The sequence below is a fragment of the Ambystoma mexicanum genome, chromosome 7q (assembly GCF_040938575.1).
Source record: "Ambystoma mexicanum isolate Mex_15411 chromosome 7q, UKY_AmexF1_1, whole genome shotgun sequence".
Taxonomy (NCBI): domain Eukaryota; kingdom Metazoa; phylum Chordata; class Amphibia; order Caudata; family Ambystomatidae; genus Ambystoma; species Ambystoma mexicanum.
In genome coordinates, this window is record NC_090941.1 from 260,581,171 (window position 1) to 260,601,699 (window position 20,529).

The following is a 20,529-nucleotide window of genomic DNA, read 5'->3' on the forward strand; positions in this document are numbered from 1 at the left end:
GACTGGGTGGAGGTTTATCATGTGGGACTAAGACACAGAGGAACATGAAGTACTCAAATGAAAAACATGATGGATTTGGTGTGAGTAGGAGAATGAGGGACTAGGTCAAGAAACAAAATCAGTGACTGTGACAAGGGAGATCATGAGGGTCTGTGACGAAGAAGTGATGAATGTATGTGATGAGGAAGAGCATGAGGTACTGGTACAAGGATTATCATGAGGGTCTGGGATTAGAAAGATTGCACTCGCGTGGGATGAGGAAGAATACGGTTGACTGTGATGAGGGACAGTATGATGGACTAAGTCAAATACGAGCATGAGGGAGTGCAGCAAGACAGAGAATGAGGAATAAGCATGAGGAAGTGCATGAGGTATTGTGACAAGGATATGCATGTGGGATTATGACAAGGAGTAGCATGAGAGATTGAGATGGGTGGGAATATGAGCTATTCAGATGAGGAAGAGAATGAGGGAATGGAATGAGGAAGAGCACAATGGACATATACAAGGAAGAGCATGAGGGTCTGTGATGAGGAGGAAAATTAGACAATGGGGCAAAGAAAATACTAAGGGACTGGGATGGGCAGACTGACATGTGATGAGGCAGAGCATGAGTTATTGGGACTAGAAATAGCATGAGGGACTACAATGAAGAGAGGTATGAGGGACTCTGACCAGGTAGAACATGAAGGAATGGGAGAAGGAAAAGCATGAGGGAATGGGACAAAGAAGAGTATGAGTGACTGGTATAAGGAGCAACATGTATTTATTTATTATATTTCTTACATTTGTAATGTGCACTAAACCCGTGGGTATCAAGGTGCTCTAGTAATTACAAGATTAAATGAATTGATGATTACAGTACAAGTTGAAAGGTCCGTTTTTTTGTTGTTATTGATGGCTGGTAGGGTGTCAAGGGCAGTATAAGCCCTTGAAACCCTATGTGAAGAACCAGGTTTTCAGGAGCATTCGGAAAGCCCAGTACAAATGTTTGGCTCTCAGCGTGGGTACTAAAGTGTTCCAAAGTTTGACTGCAATGACTGGAAGCTTGACCTGTCTGATTTAGCCATTTTAAATTTGATCAGGATGAGGCAGTTTGCAAAGGCAGTTCTGGTTAGCCGCATATGCTGGTTATTTGGGTGTGGATGTCGAGGGTGAGTTTGGATGGATCTGGAGTTGACCAGCAAAGCCCATGACTTAGTAGAGACACAGTGTGGTGACTGGCTGGTATCCACTGTGTTAGGGAAAGGGGAGCTAGACTTCAGGTTGGAACCGTGAATTACAGTGAGGTGAGGTGGTTATGGGGGTTATCAAGGGCTTTATAGTTGGGCTGGAGTTTGGCAGTGTGCATAGGGGTGTGGAGCTGCAGGAGTGCAGGGATGGGGGATAGGCAAATTGGCATGTTGTCAGATGACAGATGATGAGTGAGACCCCTTGGAGGTCCCACCTTGGGTGAGGATTGGTTTCTTGCCTGGGCGTGTGTCTCTAGGTGTGCTAGTTGACTATGAGTTGCATCATGCTTAGTACAGTGTTTCGGTTCATCAGGATCATTGGTATGCAGTGCCATGGGCACAGTGGATTGTTGGCGTGATGTCATGGCTGCAGTGTAGCCAGAGGGAGCATGTGAACCCTGGCTCTGCTTGCACTGAAGGAGAGGAGGTGAATGGGGCACTGTGTTCCTGGCATTGTTGTTGAACCAGCAGAGCTGTGTCTGGAGACCGTGATCTTGTGAAAACATAAAAATAATATGAGGCCGGGAAGCCCAAAAGAAACACACCAACACAGGTTACAAAGAACATACAAGTGCTTTATGTAAAAGCTACAACAGTTACCAAAGTCAATTGACAAACGGATAGCTATTCGGCTCTCAGAGTAACGTAACAAACTTCAACGTACATTGGAATACTTGGGCTTTTATATCCTTTATCCAGCCCTTGGCCAACCCCCTCGCAGGTTAACCATTCTAGGGATCGGGCCTATGGGTTCCTAGCCAGGTCAATCCTATAATATATGCATTTTGATTAGTTTTGCTGATATAGTTGTACATTTACACATAGGTCAGCAATAGGACAAGGTCTCGGTTCGCGACCCCGACAAGTGGCCTACAGGCATATTAATTATTTGTGTGTACTGAGGTCACAACGGCCGGAATCTTACTCAGAATGTCATTCAGCCTCCATTTTGATGTTCAGGGTGACTTACACATTACAAGAGAACCTAAAATGGTGGCTTAATCCAAGATGGCGACTTACATTACTTTCTCTAAGGTCACGACCTTGCCGCGGAGTTTGTTCGCATATGATGTTTTAGACAACTTGGCGTAGGCCAATACATATATAATTGCTGCGATAGGAGGAATAATATTGTTTCAATTCCGACAAACCCTCCTTTTGGCCTATGCCAAGTGCTAATATCACTTCTAATACTTTTGCATGCATTGTTGTCCATACATCCTGAATCATTATCTGTAATGTCTGTAATGTCTATAGCCATTAGGTCGTTCATCAGAACCTCTTGTAACACAAACTCTTTAGATGCTGTATCTGGGGCGTACATTTTGTGCCCTACTGTGCTCACTGCTTCAGCACAACATCCCCCTAGCATTACACATATGCTAGGTAGACATTGAAAACAGCAACAAAGGAATAGCAGGATTCCCAAAATAACCAGGATAACAGAAAGCACCTTCCAACCCCAGGATCATAGAGAATCCCAGAACCAGGCGCTAATATTCCAATCTTCCACAGGAACATGCACTTCAGAACTAAGGATGTGCAAGTTCTGTATTGCTTTGAAAATTGTCGGCGAGGAATCTGGTACGAAAACACAACAAGCGGACCCCACTAATTTGCATACTCCTCCATGTTCTGCCAGAATGACATCTAATGCCATCCGATTTTGGAGTGCAACCAATCTTATTGCTTTCTGTTCTAATGTCATATTGTAGACTATATCCGTGGTCCGGTTGATGGTTCTCTCCAGTACCCTTGCTAGTCCCCTAATATTTTCAGAATTTGCTATCTGTCCCCAAAATGGCACAACTGATTTAGCTACATCTCCCAATACTTGCCCAGGGGTATCTCCGTTCTCGTCCCGCCGTGGGCGAGCCTTAGAAACCTCCAATGTACTAGCTACAAATACCCCAGGTAAAGGGATTCCTAAATAACAGGTTCCCTGCCAATCCTTGGGCAACCAGGGAAATGCTGAACTACCACAAACGAAATAAACAGGCCCCCCTATATACAGAGGCTTGTTCTCCCCAGTCAAATTTACAATGTTTATACAACCTTCAAAATCTCCCATTGGCCGAGTGCCATTTCTTTGTACACAAAAGGGTACTGAATCAGGGCTATGATTAATAGAGTAGGAAGGAGGCACAGCGTCCTTATTGCCTATCGGAGCCATTTTAAAGGAAATTAGAGTTTGAAATGGAAGAGATAGTTTATCAGATGGCCTAATAGAAGCAACATTAGGTTTACTTCTATTTGCAAAAAGCGAGCATCCCAGGGGAGTCAATTCACGTTTCTCAAAATCATTTAAATTAGTTCCATCAAAGTTCCCTGAGATGCTATCATTCCAACGGCCAAAGAATAGTGCTCTAAGAGAGGCATAGCAAGCAGTCGTTAAAGGTAAAGGGTGAATATACCATCCTAGCCCCTTGTTCCCATGTTGCGGTAAATGGGTGCAAATCCAGCAATTACTCTTATTAAAAATGGCATGCGTTGCATTCATTACTATCATTAAAGTGTTATTATGATACTTTCGTCTATGCTGGGAGTCTCTAGGTGACAGAGTGTGAAGGTGTACAGAGGGAGTCAAAGCAGTAGGTACAATCTCAATTGGCAGTAGAGGTTTTAGAGGGTAAATTTCTTCGAAGTACCAAAGTCCCACAGCAGTAATTACACAAATTCCAATTATTATTAACACAACACAGCAATACGTTTTCGGGGCCCAGGCACATTGTTCGTTGTCCGAGTTGGTCACCCCCTTATTTACAAGTCCAGTGCGGGGAGCAGCGGTGGAGGTGGCAGGCATCGTAGTTTCTCAATCGACGACCCCAATGTTCGTTGCTGGCGACACTACGGTCGCGCAACTTCTTAGTCCTTCCCAACCCTAGCCAGCAGAATCCCTTTTTTTTCCTTTTGTTTAAAAGGAACTCTCTTTTACAAGAGAAAACTTTCAATCACTTCTTCTTTACAAATGCACGGAAAGACCCGTGCCGTAGTTCTATTTTCCTCATCGAAGGTCGTACCTGGTGGTACCCAAAACTGTTTGATCCGGAAACAAGGTGTCGTCACTTCCTGATGGAAGCGACGTATCGGAGGCGACGGAAGTCGCAAAACTTGAAACAGTGTTTTCCGGAAATGACTTTTTCAAAGAGTGCGGAGACAAAATGGACTGTTCCCCAAGCTCCGCAGGCTCAGAGGAATTCTCTGACGCACTCACAGCGCTGTTTGCTACTCCAGGATCAGAGATTGTAGCATCAGCGAGGGGTTCTGCTTCTTCTGTAACGTGTGGCGTCGGGTGAGGAAGTTTCTTGACATGCTTCGCGTTCGATCCAATGTTTTTTTCCAGCCACCCGCACGGCTGTCTGAGTGACTAACAGCACCTGGTAGGGTCCCCTCCAGCGAGGAGCGAGACAGGAAGACCTTTCGTAGGCCTTCACTAGAACCCAACTTCCAGGCTGAATATCGTGTCCTGGGCCCGTAAACCGTACAGGTAAAGCTGATTGGACCTGATGATAAATGAAATACAGGTTTTTAGTCAACTGGTTGCAGTAGTCTACAAGCAATACATTTTCTACCTCCCTCAAGGCTTTAGGCTTTGGAAGACCCCAAATGTTAGCAGGTCTCCCCATCACTACCTGAAATGGAGAAAGCCCAGTCTTAGTTTGAGGTGTGGTACGCATGGCTAATAATACAATAGGTAAGGCATCTGGCCATTTCAATTTGGTGTCGGCACATGTTTTTGCAAGCTTATTCTTTAAGATACCGTTATGTCTCTCTACCAACCCAGCACTTTGAGGATGTCTAGCTGAGTGAAATCGTTTTTCAATGTGTAACGCTGTGCATATCTGCAAAATTACTGCTGCAACAAAATGGGGACCATTGTCCGAGCAAATTACCCTTGGAAGCCCAAATCGTGGAAAGAATTATTTTACCATAGTCTTTGCAGTGGTCATGGCAGTAGCATCTTTAACGGGGAAAGCCTCGACCCATTTACTAAAAGCACAAATAATCACAAGAACATATTTTAGATTGTTACACCATTCCATCTCAATAAAATCAAAGTGCATGACCTCGAAGGGAACAGAAGGGGGCCCAAAGCTTCCCCTTGGAGTTACTGTCCCCTTCCCCACATTGTGCTGTAAGCAAATCATACAATTCTGAACATGTCGCTGTGCAGTCTTCAAAATTTTATCATTCACCCAGACTTGTTCTAACATTTTCGTGATCTGCTGAGCACACACATGCGTGGGACCATGTGCCATCGAACCATTGCCAGCACATATGAATCAGGGAGCAACCATTTTCCTTCAGATGTATCCACCCAACACCCATCATCATCCAGTTTCCCCATTCCTTCGGCCCACCTTTTAAACTCTTCTATTGTGGCATCAGTTTGAATATCTCGCACAGACCCAATACCCTCATCCATTACATAGGCATCTTTTGTTTCTCTTAGAGCATACATGTCTGCACTAAGGTCTGTGGCCGTTTGCCTGGCTATCTGGTCAGCAAAAGCGTTCCCTTTTCCCACATCATCTATGACCTTACGATGTGCTGCACATTTCATGATCGCTAACTGCCTAGGGAGTGAGAGTGCCGAGAGCAATTGCACTATCAGGGGACCATGCTGGATCTTGGTCCCATGTGAGGTTAGGAACCCTCTTTCCGACCAGAGCCTCCCAAAGTTCTGAGCCACCCCAAAGGCGTACTGGCTATCAGAATATATGTTTACTATAAGCCCTTCGGAGAGTTCACAAGCTTGAGTCAACGCTATAATCTCTGCGGCCTGCGCGGAGTTATGCGAAATTCTCTCAGTTTCAACAACCGTACTCAACGTAGTGACTGCGTAAGCAGCTATAGATGTACCATCTGCAAGTTTGAAGCAGGAGCCATCACAAAACAGCTCCCCTTCTGTATTGTCCAAAGGAGTATCTAAAAGATCTATCCTGCCCTTTGTTTCCTGTTCAGTGGTATACAGGCAGTCATGTAATTCTTCGTCACCGCAAACAGTTAAGGTAGAAGTTCAGCAGATTAAGAACACAACACCTCTTAATTTGAATGTGAGGGGCAAACAGAATTAATTCATACCTTGTCAGCCGTGCAGAGGTGAGGTGTTGCGTTTGGGTTTTATTCAATAGGACATCTACAGAGTGAGGTACCATCAAAATTAAATCATGGCCTAGGACCATTCCCTCACTCTGTTTTACAGATGCGGCAGCAGCAGCGACAGCTCGTAAACATCTTGGCAAAGCGCATGCGACAGGATCAAGGGCGGAGGAGTAGTAGGCACACGGCCTATTCTTCCCTCCATGTTCCTCTGTTAACACAGCCAAAGCACAGCCATCACATTCATGCACAAACAACACAAAGGCCTTGTCATAATTTGGAGTACCCAGAACCGGTGCAGAGCATAACGCGGTTTTGAGAAGCTCAAATGATCGTTGATGTTCCGATTTCCATGGCAGCGGCAAAGAAATGCCCTTCTTCGTCAAAGCCGACATCGGTTTTATCACTAGTGAAAAGTTTGGGATCCACAACCTACAGTAAGAAGCCATACCTATTAAGGCTCTGACTTCCTTCTGTGTATTTGGAACAGACATGCCAGAAATGTGTTTTATTCTTTCAGGTGTCAATTTTCTCCCCTCCTTTGACAGGAGGTAGCCTAAATAGGCGACCTTCTGACAACAATATTGACATTTTTTGAGCAAAGCTTTATGACCGTTTTTAGCTAGATGAACAAGCAACAGTACAGTGCCTTCTTTACAAGCACTTTCAGAATCTGCAGCCAAAAGCAAATCATCGACATACTGAAGCAGTGTACAAGTAGGTGGCAATTCAAGGGTGTTGAGCTGCTCTTTCAAAGCTCTACTATAAATGCTTGGACTTTCAGTATACCCTTGAGGTGCCCGAGTAAATGTAAATGAACGTCCACCCAAGGTGAACGCGAACAAATATCTACTCTCCTTGTGTATAGGAATGCTAAAGAAAGCATTCTTTAAATCCACAACACTAAAGTGGGTAGCCGTAGCAGGGATCATTGTTAGTATCATTGTTACATCAGGCACAATTGGAAATTGTGGGGCGACAACTTTGTTAATAGCACGAAAATCAATTATGAACTGGTATGGGATTGCATTGTCACCTTTCTTGTATACAGGCAAAATCGGGCTGTTACATAAACTACCTGAAATCTCCTCAATCACCCCTCGATGCACAAAATCGGAGACAATGCACTTCAAAGCACGCTCGCCCTCAACTGATATTTTATACTGCGGAATGCGTGGTAATTTTTAACTCCAGGTTTCAAAACTATTTTAACGGGCTCAATCTGTAGTACCCCGACATCATTGTCGTCAACTGCCCATAAACATTCCGGAACAACGCTAAACTCAGGAGGCAATGGTCGAATCAGAAACTGAGAATTGGGAAGTTTCTGTGGTGAAACCGTCAGTCGTACTCCATCAGAGGAACAATGAATTACTGCATTCAATTTCTTCAACAGATTTAACCCCAGCAAATTCTCTCCACAGTTCGAAGTCAGAAGGAAGGGACAATGGTCCGTAAAGGGACCCAAAGAAACAGACACCGGCGAAGAAACCAGACAAACAATTGGTATACCAGAAAACTCTACAGAAACATTTGTTTGCCCTGACAGTGGAATGTTTGGAACCCGGGAATGATCAATGGAGCACTTCTATGCTCTAGTGTCTATCAAAAACTGATGTTTCCTATTTCCCACTAACAATTCAACGAAGGGACCTTTCTGATTAACGGGAATAGGTGAAGGTTCCAAACCCTGCTTCGGGCAGTCCTAACAAAATAAAATGTCGTCGGAAGGAAGCTCTACAGAAAGGTAGGCAGCAGAAGGGTGATCAAATATGTTTCTTGCGTCCACACTCGAAGTCTGATTTTCCCGTGAAAAAGGTTGCTGAGGATCTTGTGAAAACTGACCTCTATCAGGGCCCCCTGCTCCAGGGCGACTTCTAGGTCGTCTACCCATACTCCCAAACGCATTGTTAAACCTTTGTTGAAGGACGGGGCACTGTGCTCGCCAATGACCTTCCTGGCGGCAATAGGCACATTGATTAACATTTACAGGACCCAAAGGAGTGTTTTCCTTTTGGGACATACTGACCTCTGGTCTGTGACGTACCTCCTCTGGGATTTCTAACAATTTGTTGTAACAATACTTTAGTTTTCAAGTCTCCTTTCCTCTTCTCTATTTTCTCCTTTTCATTATTCACACAGTTCTCATAATACTGAGCCATGTGCAAAACTTCAGATTGGGACTTCGCCTGCCAAGCGACTCAGAGGACATAATCTGTGACTGGATGTCGGGCAACAATCCACATACAAATTTGCCCACAAACAACCTTTTCCCAGACTCTGTGCCCAAGTCCTGTCCACTGAAGTCAGAGAATACCTGTTCGAATCTATTAAAGAATTCGGTGGCACCTTCAGTTTTTCCTTGAACACAGGCCGTAAACTTGTCCCAAATAATTCTTTTCTCTGGAATAATAGTTTTTAATTTTGCGACAATTCTATCAGGCAAAGTAAGTATTACCTGAGGTGGTTTCTCACCAGCTGGTCTTTCCCCATCAAACCTAGTCATGTTAGCCCACGTATATCCCAACCCTGGCACATCGTCTATTGTCCGAACCTGCTTCCATAAATCTACGGGTAGGAGTACAGGGAATAGCAAGTCAATATCACTTAAGGTGAACACAGAGGACTGCAAAACGGACTCTATCTCTTTGTAAAACCCTGTCGGGTTTTTCCTGATATCGGGAATTGATTGTCTAATAGTGTTCACTTCCTGTCGTGAAAACGGGACATGAACAAATTGCGATACATAATGCGCAGGGATATCCACAGCGGGTGCACCAGTCCCAGCGTTAGCGGGAATCTCAACCTTTGGGACAAATGTCAGAGGAACCTCTCTCATAGGCAACTGAGATATAGGTAACTCCGACCGCTTACTAAGCAACAGAGCCAGGTCGAGCGCTAAGGCAGTCGAAGAAGTGTCGGGCGAAAAAGCCCTGTTACAGATTCCCAATAACTCTATAGGACAACTAACCTTCTTCCTTACACATTCTTCCTGCAGGTACTGTACCATTACCTGAATCACCTTCCTTTGCATTTCTACTGTATACTGACTATACGTGTCATATACTTCATCTGGCGGTATCCGAGATCCATCGAATCGCATCTTTGGTACAAATTCGTACTTCCTCAGCTGCCGATCTATGACACGGAAGGAACCGTTTCTGCACATACATACTGTCGTCTTCATCATCCTCATCCCTATACTCAAACAATCTTTCAACATGACCATGTACTTTCTCCTCTGTGTCCCTCGAAAGTGCTAAAGCATTTAGATCCCTCACCCCTTTTGGGAGATCTGAATTTTGTAATCTACCCCACATCACACGTAAATGAGTCCCCAAACCTTTGATAAAAACATTTTTCTCGGGAAAACTGTTCAAATTTGATAATGTGGAAAAAACGTTAACTTGATCACCTTTCTCCATACAGTGCTTAGCCCATGCAAATAATTCTCGTTTCCTGTCTGCAGAAACAGTATTACGAGTGACAATCTTTGACCCCGCATCCTGATCAACTTCAGTCAATACAGAACCACTCGGGAGCGGAGGTGCAGGCAAATTCAATAAGGGTGCAACTATCGGCGCAGGAGAAAGGGGTGGTGCGATAGGTGGAGGAACAACAACTAGAGGAATAGGAACAATAGGTTGTACAGGGGGAACAGGATAACAGCAGGAACAACAGCAGGAATGGGCAGAACACCCGGGAGAGGATCATACGGAGGTGGCGCAGAGGCACCAGGCCTGCGTTCGTTCAACAATTTTTCAATAAATTCTTCAGAAACATGGAAATATTTAGAGGGATACATTTTCTGGATTCCGAGTGAAAAACCCCCATCCATATTTTTAACTGACTCTGAATGTTTTTCGTTATCATATAACAACGCCTTTTCGGCATTTGTTTTATGACGGCGTGCATGTTTATCCCTACTTTTAAGCTACTGCAATGCTTCTTTTTTCCAATTCTGCAAAACATCAAATGGTGCAGGTCTGTCCTTCTTTTTTAGCAGGACCGGTTCTAGGTATTCAATACGGGGATCTCAAAACTACCGTTGATTGGCCACTGAAATTCGGAGGCATGTCTGGTTTGTCTGTGCCAAATATCATTAAATACTATACTTCCAATGCCATACTTACAGTACATCGTACATGCCGGCGACCCCTCCTGTGGTGCCGGGCGGCTAAATTCCAAAGATTGTCGATCGCTGCGGAACAGAGCCCTAAAGCAGCTAGACAATTTCCCAGGCATTTCACAAAAAAATGGTGTTACCTGGTCAATAATTGTGTCTGCAGATACAATACGCCAAATTCAAATTGTCAGGGTTAAATTAAGAGCCGGGTCATGACTGCACCTAACCAAACCTAAGGAGGACCGTACGGTTTACCAAAGAACTTACCTAATGAATTTTACCTTGTGTTTGGTGGTTTCAACAAATCTGCCCGCCTCAAAAATGGACCCTCGTCAAGATGCCGTGTCAGACCAAACGACTATCGTCCAAGGATCGGATTGTGCAGCACTGCCGAGGTATCGCGTCTCGTTCGGTCGGGCCCGCAGTATCACACCGTCCGATCCTGGTTCGATAGTCTGTGTCAACCTTCAATGATCCGGCATCAATCTTGAGGGTCCCTATTCGGGCGCCAACTGTGAAAACATAAAAATAATATGAGGCCGGGAAGCCCAAAAGAAACACACCAACACAGGTTACAAAGAACATACAAGTGCTTTATTTAAAAGCTACAACAGTTACCAAAGTCAATTGACAAACGGATAGCTATTCGGCTCTCAGAGTAACGTAACGAACTTCAACGAAGGTTCGATGCATTAGTAAGAGAGACCGTACATTGGAATACTTGGGCTTTTATATCCTTTATCCAGCCCTTGGCCAACCCCCTCGCGGGTTAACCATTCTAGGGATCGGGCTTATGGGTTCCTAGCCAGGTCAATCCTATAATATATGCATTTTGATTAGTTTCGCTGATATAGTTGTACATTTACACATAGGTCAGCAATAGGACAAGGTCTCGGTTCGCGACCCCGACAAGTGGCCTGCAGGCATATTAATTATTCGTGTGTACGGAGGTCACAACGGCCGGAATCTTACTCATAATGTCATTCGGCCTCCATTTTGATGTTCAGGGTGACTTCCACATTACAAGAGAACCTAAAATGGCGGCTTAATCCAAGATGGCGTTACTTTCTCTAAGGTCAAGACCTTGCCGCGGAGTTTGTTCGCTTATGATGTTTTAGACAACTTGGCGTAGGCCAATACATATACAATTGCTGCGATACGAGGCATAATATTGTTTCAATTCCGACAATCTGGCCATGGGGGCCGTATCTTTTGAAAGTGGTCCGGCTTGCCGAGGTGGAACAGGCGGCGTTGGTGCATGCTCATTTCATTGGTTGTGGATGACAGGATGATGAGCACACTGAGATGGGAGGGATGTCGTTTTCCGATGGCAGGCATGCATGGTTTTAGTAAGGAGGAAGGATTGCGTATGGTAACAACATTGCGTGGCAAAGTCTTGCAGGCTTGATAGGTGAAGTTAGCATTATTAGCTTGTGGGATGAAGGCAGTCGGTCGAATGGCACTATAGTGGCGTGGGTGCTTGGGTAGGGACTTAGTTGCAAGAGGCGTTATAGGAATACATTGCGCATACCTTTGTTCCATAGGCAGGACAGGACCCCTCAGACCAAGACAGGTCCAGATAGGATTGTCAGGTCTTAGGTTCTGGCTTTGATTTTGGACCGGCTTCACCTGCCAGCTTCGGTGATTAGCCATTTTTGGAGGGCAGATGGGCCAATTGGAGGGGCAGACAGGGAGGTCTGTGGTGGGTGCTGCATCGCAGGTACAGTGAGGTGCATCAGAGGTGGCCATTTTTAAATGGCATTCGATGTTTTTTCGTGATTGTGCATGGATGCACATATTTCACTTCCAGCCTCATTCCATCAGTGGGGCCATTGCTATGTTCGTTGCAGTGTAGGTGGAGGCTGCAATGTGCGTGAGTGCACATGAGGGGGTCTCTGATGATGTGCTTTTGCAACCGGGGGATCCCTGCTCTGGGTGCTTGAAGGGTGAGCTGGGTCTTCGTGTGTGCCAAGACAGGCCTGCAGGGCCTTAAATTGCAACTTGGTTTTCGGCCGATCAGCCTGCCTGCTTCGGTGAATGGCCATTTTTGCAGGCCACATGCGCATATTGGAGGTGCAGACATGGATGTATGTGGAGGGTTTCATGACTTTCCCCCAAATACTCGAGAAGTTTGGTCCTCTGGATAGCAAAAGGCCTCATTCAATCAGCTCAAATCATCCTTATTACTGAGTAGCACTTGCTCTCATATTCCACAGTTCTATAGTTTAACTTTACTTAAATAAACAACTTATCTGTTTTTGAGCCTGACAAAATATTTGATCAAATTAATGAACATCTGAATATGTGTTATGATAATTTAGAATGCACTCCTCACATTTTAATTTAAAGCCTTGCACACCGAAGATTTCATATTAAATTACCTTAAAACACGTGTGGCACCCTGCTTAGGGCACCATGGTATACATGTGCAAACTTTACTTTTTGATGTATAACCACATATGATATTCGTGAATACCTGGACATGATCGAAAACAAAAATACATTTCCAAGCTTCTTACACACTTCAAACTGTCACACATGCTACTTTTTATCCTCCTCACATTCCTCCCACTGTCAAAGTCCTTTGCCCTTCCAACCATTCTGTTAATCATGTTGTAATTGTTCCTACTCATAAGCAATGGTGGCTTTTAATTTCTGAAACGGCTCTGCTGCTGAAGTGCATTTTGGAGCTACCTAAAGGATTTTCGTGCTGGGACCACCCAGCTGACCACTTCATTTAAACAAAAAAACTTGGATTTCTGCCAAATGAAAATTCGGGAACTAATCCCAGGTTTTCTTCCACTCCCAAATTACATTTGGTAACAAACCTTCTAGCAGTTTGGGTTATGTTAAATGTTAAATGTTGAAGGTATTTGAACCGCGCACCGTCACCAACGGAGTTGGTCCCCAAGCGCTCTGGCGGATCTGCAAATAGAAGGTAGGGATGGGTTAGTAGGGTGAAGAGGGAGTAGGTTAGTGAGAACAGTGGTGTGCTGTTGGCAGCTTCAACTCAGTAAACACTGCGTGCTGAGATTTTGGTGAGAGTATCAGAGCTATGTCAGTCCTTGTGTGCTGTTGGTGCGGTCTATGTGTTGTAGCGGTGTGGTGAAGTGCATGCGGCTTGCTGTGCGAGAGGTGGTTGTGTTAGTTTTTGAGCGATATAAGTAGAGAGTTTTGAGTTTTTTGTTTAGTGGGTTATATTCTTTGCAGCTAATCAGAGTATGCCTGAATGCCTGGTTTTTGGGAATCCTGCCTGGTACGAAAACAGCTAGAATTGACAGTCCTGTATAATGGGGGAGAGGCCCACGCTCAACAGAGCAATTGAGTATAGTACCTCACTTTGCTGGTTTTGAGAAACAGTTGAATAATTCAGTACAGCCCTAAAATACAGCTAGAATAGAGTCCCGCAAAGGGAGAGATAGACCCAGGCTTGGCAAAATTATTTTTTTTGCACAACGCATTCCCTGTTTTATTCTAATGAACTATGTATAGTGGGGTTGAAGTTTCTATTCTCCTTGTTGGGTCTCGGAGCAGGAGTAGTGTCTAGAATCGAGAGTCGCTCAAAGGGAGAGAGAGGCCCACGCCTGGCAAATTTAATTTCGGTTTTTGGCGCAACGCATTCCCTGTTTTATTCTAATGAACTATCTATAGTGGGGTTGAAGTGTCTATTCTCCTCTTTGGGTCTCTGATCAGGAGTAGTGGTCTCCTCTTACCCTACCATCTATGTGAATATGACTGCTTGATCCTTGGTGTGGTATGGGCCGGGATGCTGTGGAGGAGTCGTCTAAGTGATTTTGTCTTGGTCTGTCTCTGTGTTCAGTCTATAGTGTGTTCCTCTTGTGGCTATCTCTCAATATGTCATATGGTATGCCGTGGAGTGCGTTCCTTGGATTCAGTTCATGTTTGGTTGTTTGATGGGGACCAAGGTTGGTTTCTTATTTATCGTTGTTTTGCGGTGTGGGTGTTCTTGTGGGTGGTCAGCTAGTTATGCAGTGAAGAGCCAGGATTTGAGCAGTTTCCTGAATACTAGGTCGTGTCTTGTGTTTGTATATTCTTTGGTAGGTCCTTCCATGTTTTCGGTGCCTGGTGAGAGAACGAGGATCCTCCGAGTTTTCTTTTGTTATAGGGTTTCATTTCTAGACGGATGTTGTTGCTTGATCTGAGCGTTCTTGTCGACTGGTGTAGGCGTAATTTATCTCTCAGGAATTCTGCACATTAGTTGTGTATAGCTCTGTGCGTGATGCACATGGATTTGAATTTTATTCGCTGTTTTATTGGTAGCCAATGTAGTATTTTTAACACAGGTGTGATGTGTTCTCTTCGGGGTAATTTGAGAAAGAGTCTGGCTGCCGCATTTTGTATGCCTTGTAGTTTTATTAGAAGTCGTTCTGGCATGCCCAGATATAGGCTGTTGGCATAATCTACTCTGGACATGATCAGAGCGATGATGGTAAGAGTTTTGTTGGTGAATGACAGGAACGGTTATATCCTTTTTGCTGCTCGTAGGAGAAAGACTCATTTATTGGGTAGAGTGTTTACTTGTGGCTCTAGGGAGAGGTTGTTATACATCAGGACCCCTAGGTTTTTTACTATCGACGATGGCGTTGGGGTCGTGCGGAGTTCTCTTGGTCAGGGGATCTAGTTGATGTCTCCTCTGTTTTTTGTGACAATCATTATCTCTGTTATACCTGGGTTAATCTTGAGGTGGTTCATGTTCATCCGATTGAATATTTCACAAAGGCAGATCTTTACTGTTGTGTTTTCTTCTCAGTGATTTGTATTTTGAAGATTATGTGTGTGACGTCGGTGTAGTTGTAGCAGGTGAGGGCATGTCTTTTGATGATTATGATTAATAGATATAGGTAGATGTTGAATAGGAGCGGGGAGAAAGATGATCCTTGTGGTACTCCGCATGTTGATTCTCCTGGGTTGGATTTAAAAGGTTTCATCCATACGGTTTCCGTTCTGTTTGTTAGGAAGGATTTGATCCATTGTAGGGCGGTGTCTGTTATTCCCAATCCTTCTAATCTCATTATGAGGATATCGTGGTGGACAGTATTGAATGCTGCGGATAGGTGAAGAAGTATCAGGACAGTACTGTTGTCCAAGTCTGCGTTTGTTTTTAGGTCGTCCCATATTGAAGAGAGCAGATTCTGTTCCTCTAATTGGTCTGAATCCAACTTGTTCCTGGTCTAGTAGGCAGTGCTCTTCTATGAATTATTGGGTTGTTTTGTAAACGTCTGTTTCTAGTAGTTTGGCTATGTACAGGATATTGGAGATGTGTCTGTAGTTGGATAAGTCCTCTATGTTTCCTGCTGTGTCTTTGAGTAGCGGCCTGATGTTCGCCCATTTTGAAAGCCTGTGCTACTTTACCCGTTGAGATTCAAATGTTGAGGACATTCCTATGGTAATCCATGGGAGTTCCTTGTTTGAGAATTGATTTGGATATGTCTGGGGGGCAAGGGTCTTCTGAAGAGCCTGATTCATTGCTTTGATTTACCAGTTTGACGAAAGTCTCCACTAATATTTCGGGAAAGCATTGTAGTTTATTTGGATGTTCCTCACAAGGATATGTGGGTTGGTGTGTTTGCGTGGTCTGCTTTGTATGGTTTGTTGAATGGTAGTGACTTTATTTTTGAAGTCGTCTCCTAGGTCATTGCATAGTTTTTTCGATGGGATTGGTGTGTTGTTACATCCCGGTGGGTTTTTTATTTCATTTATGATTTTGAAAAGTTCCTTTTGGGTGTTTGGTGCTTTGAAGATTCTGTTGTCGTAATGTTTCCTCTTTGCTTTTTTTATTTGCTTTTTGTATGAGCGGATCTGTTGCAGAAATTTCAGTTTGTTTGCAGTGTTGTTGTTGATCCGCCATTCTGATTCTAGTTTTCGTTTTTTCTTTTCATGGTGCAGAGTAATAGGGTGTACCATTTTGCCATGTTTTTTTCATGAGGCAGTGAAAGGTTTTTCTTTGGCAATGCCGTCTAGAGTTGTTACGATCCAGGTGTGGAGTAAGGCTACTTTTTTGTCCAGGTCTGCTTCTTCCATAATTGTTGCTTGTGGTTTGCTGAGTTCTAGGAGTTCAGTTAGGTTGGAATTTTTGATGGTTCTCCAATTTCTTTTCATGGTGACCAGTGGTTTGTCTTGTTGCTTGTTTATTGGAATGGTCATTGTGATTATGAATGGGATGATGAGGTGATCGCTCCAGAGTATTTGAATTGGGGGTGCAGTGGTGATGAGTTTATTGTTGGTGAAGATTGCATCAAGTGTATGGCCTGCTGAGTGTGTTGCTCCTTTGACTAGTTGTTGTAGATTCATTGCTGCTAGTGGGGTGGTTAAGGATTTTTGTGTGGTTGTGGTTTCTTCATCGAATCAGATGTTGACATCTCCGAGGATGATCAGATGGTTGTGCTTGATGGATAGAATGGTGATTTCTTCCGTGAAGGTGTCTATGAAGGTTGCATCGTCGGTTGGTGATCTGTATATCAGCATGAATTTCAGGTTTGTTTTGGGGTTTACTGATAGACACAGTATTAAGGATTCACATTTATCGATGTTTAGTGGATCTTCCAGTTGGAAAGCCAGTTGTTCCTTGTGGATGATTGCAGTCCCCCCCCCTTCTTTATGTTTTTCTGTTTGCTTGGATGCATTTGAAGTTTTCAGGCAGGCAGTTGTTGAGGGCTATCTTGTAATTGTCATCTAGCCATGTTTCAGTTAAAAATAGGATGTCAATGGACCTCATTATGAGGTGGGCGGTAAGGCATTACCAGCACCGGTAAGGGCACCGGTGCCGGTAATCCCTTATAACCTACTACGAGGTCCCTTAGCGGGTCCCTTCCTTAACGCCTGGTTTTAGCAGTCGCTATGGAAGGGACCCGTTAAGGGACTTCAGAGCTAATAAGGGTACCGTTATTAGCACCTTCCCCCTTCCCATTGAGCCCTACAGGGGCTGAAATGGGAATGGGGAATGGCTTTTTCAATGGGGACTTACCGGTCCCGCAAAGGTCGGAATAGACCGGTAAGTCCCCATTGAACGGGACCGGACATGGTACCGGTATTGGAGGTAGTCATGGCGCTAATAGCGCCATGACTACCTCCAACCTCGTAATGAGGCCCAATGCCTCTGTCTGATAGGAGGTTGTATATTTCGGTTGAATGTTTGGACATTGACCTTGCGTTTATTAAATTACAGTGGATTCTCTTGGTGTGATTTTGTTCGATGGTTGTTCCATGTTCCGTTTTTTAGTTGTCCGGTCGTGGTGTTTCTGTATTGATGTTGATTGGATGAAGAACAGCGACGGCTGCTTCTTCATTGAAGCGGTCCACTAGGTTGATAGAATGGCTGTTCAATCGTGTTGCTTCTCCAGTGATGGCGATTGGTTGAAGATCAGTGATGGCTTCTTCTTCATTGAATTGGTCTGTTTTGTTAATGTTAGTGCTGTGGTTATCAAGGCTTTGTCGTCCTGTCTGCTATATAGTGGGTATCAATGGTGACCCTCTGTTCTAGTAATGTATGGGGTGAGGGGGCTGGTATCACCCCACTCTCTTTTTCGGGGGTCCCGTCTTTGTTCTGGGTGTGTCGGGGGATTCTTTGTGTGTGTCAAGATTCCAGTGTTGTTAGGGTATCGAGGCTCTGTGGTCGTCGCAAGGTAGGGTGTAAGATATAAGGATTTCTCTCTTACATAGTTTGTTCTGTTGATACCCATCCTAGGTGGGGTGTTTCCTGCATTTGAGGCTGCTTCTGCTGGGTGCATTTGGTATTGTGTGTCCATGGCCATTGTTGCATGATCGTAGCTCTCTTTCTCTGTGCCCCTTGCGCATGAGAAAATATTGTAGATTTCTTTTTTGAACCATTGGACATATTTGGCACATCTTCAGCCAACATATTTTTTTTTATAATTTCATACTGATTCATGAAAACAGATTAGAACCTATTCATGATCCATATTCTAAGAAAAGCATGACATTAGTACCCTTTCTTAAGGACAGCATTAGACCTTCAACCAGCAAGTATTACCTGATCATCTATCTTGATGTCTCTAGTAAATATTATCAATAATGTTGCTCTTGCAGTTAGCATTATAGGCAGAGGAAATTGTGATTGTGACAATGTAAAAAAAAAGGACTTCTAAAAGGAATAAAAACCATGACACATTCTGTGATTTCTGTTTTGTTTTATTGCATCTCTTTTGTGGTGCAGAAAATAAATGAAGTCCATGGGGCAAGTTCATTAGGAAACCCGTTTTATTTCAGAATAGGTTTCACCTAGCATATATCTGATGTATGTATTTATTTATTGGGTATTTATAATGTGCCCACAAGGGTGTTTCAAGGCACAACAAGGCAAAAGAGGGTTGATGGGCAGGGATGAAGAAACAAAAAACAGTTAGGCCTTGTATCATTCGGATCGTGAAAGTGCAGTAACAAGAAGTGCAGGGCAGAGGGCACATGGGTTATGCGTGTGCCAGGGGGAGGCTATGCGGTCAAGTGCCATGGGAAAACAGACAGTGCAGGGGAAAGCGGTACAGACGCTAAGGGCAAGGGATAGGGTTGGAAGGGCTCAATGGGCTGCAGGCCCGGCCAGGCTAGTGAAGGGGGAGCACGGAAGGGCAAGTGCAGGTAAGGGGGGGCAGGGTTTCAGGGGAGTCCAAGTGCAGGGGTAGACTGGTCAAGGATGGACTGGTGCCCTGCAAGAATCTGAAGGAACCAGGCAGCCAGGACAAGAGGCAGAGGGGGACATTAGAAGAGGAATGGGAGAGAGAAGGAGGAGGAGAAAAGGAGGGTCTTGAGAAGATTCTGGAGTTTTAGGAGATCTACAGGGAGGCCTTTCTAGAGGGAGGCACCTGTGGAGGGCAGTGATCTACCCCCCCCCCCCCTCTCTGCTTGGAAAATAATCTTATCTGCAGAGAGTTGGAGCTAGAATACCAAAGGGCTCTAGCAGGGAGGTGTTTAAGGAAAAAGAGTTGGATGAAGTGGGGTCCCAGGCCTCAGACAGACTTCTGGATGATGTAGAGGGTTTCAAATGTGATCCTCTTAGCAACGGGAGCCAGTGGATAGATTCTAGGGCTGGAGATATGCAGTCTCTGGGCTTGAATCCACTTGATAAATCTTGCAGTCCTATTCTGGATTAGTTGAAGGGGGCAAAGAGAGGAGTTAGGAAGATTAAGGAAGAGGCTTTTGCAGTAATCCAGAATGGAAAGTACCAGAGCTTTGGAGACATTGAGTTTCTGGGGGAAGGTGGGGAAAGGGAAAATGCCTCCGAGAAGTTGCAGCTGAAAGTAGGTCTTCATGGCAAGGTTCACGATGTGAGCAGAGAAGTAGAGGGGGAGTCAAAGATGACACCAAGGTTTTTTGCCTCACAGGAGTGAGAGAGGAGGGGCCCATGGAGGGTGGCCAGAGTGCGGGAAGGAAGGAGGAAGCTGTGGTCCCAATGAGAATCATCTCCATTTTACAGGCATTAAGGCAGAGATCGTTAGAAGTGCACCATGCCTAAATGGCAGACAGTCAAAAATGAGAGAGGGGAAGAGGAGGCAGTGGAGGGCAGCTTGAAAGAGAGCTGTGTGTTATCTGCAAAACAATGGAAGTTAGGAGAGAAGGCAGAGATGAAATGGGTCAGAGGGGCAAGCTAGATATTGAAGAGCAATGGCAAGATGATAGAACCATGAGGCACACCACAGGTGGAGAGTGATATGGAGGAGAGAAAAGGGCCCAGTTGAACCTAGCAAGGTCGGTCAGAGAGTAAGGATGTCAACCAGTCCAGATCCAGGTCAGTGATGCCAAGGGTATTACAGAGCCGATTTATAAGGGTGCCTTTATTGACCATATCAAAATCAGAGGAAAGGTCAAGAAGGATGACAATGGAAGGAGAGCTGGAATCGTGATTAGAGAGCAAGTCTTCATGGATGTTCAGGAGTGCTGTTTCTGTGCCTGTGGGTGCCCTGAAGCCAGATTATTGGTGGTCATGGAGACAACCAACAGATTCAGAGAGGTGGATAAGCTGGGAGATGGCCAGCTTCTCCAAGAGATTGTCCAGGAAGGAGTTAGTGGAGATCGGGTGGTAGTTAGCTGGACAAG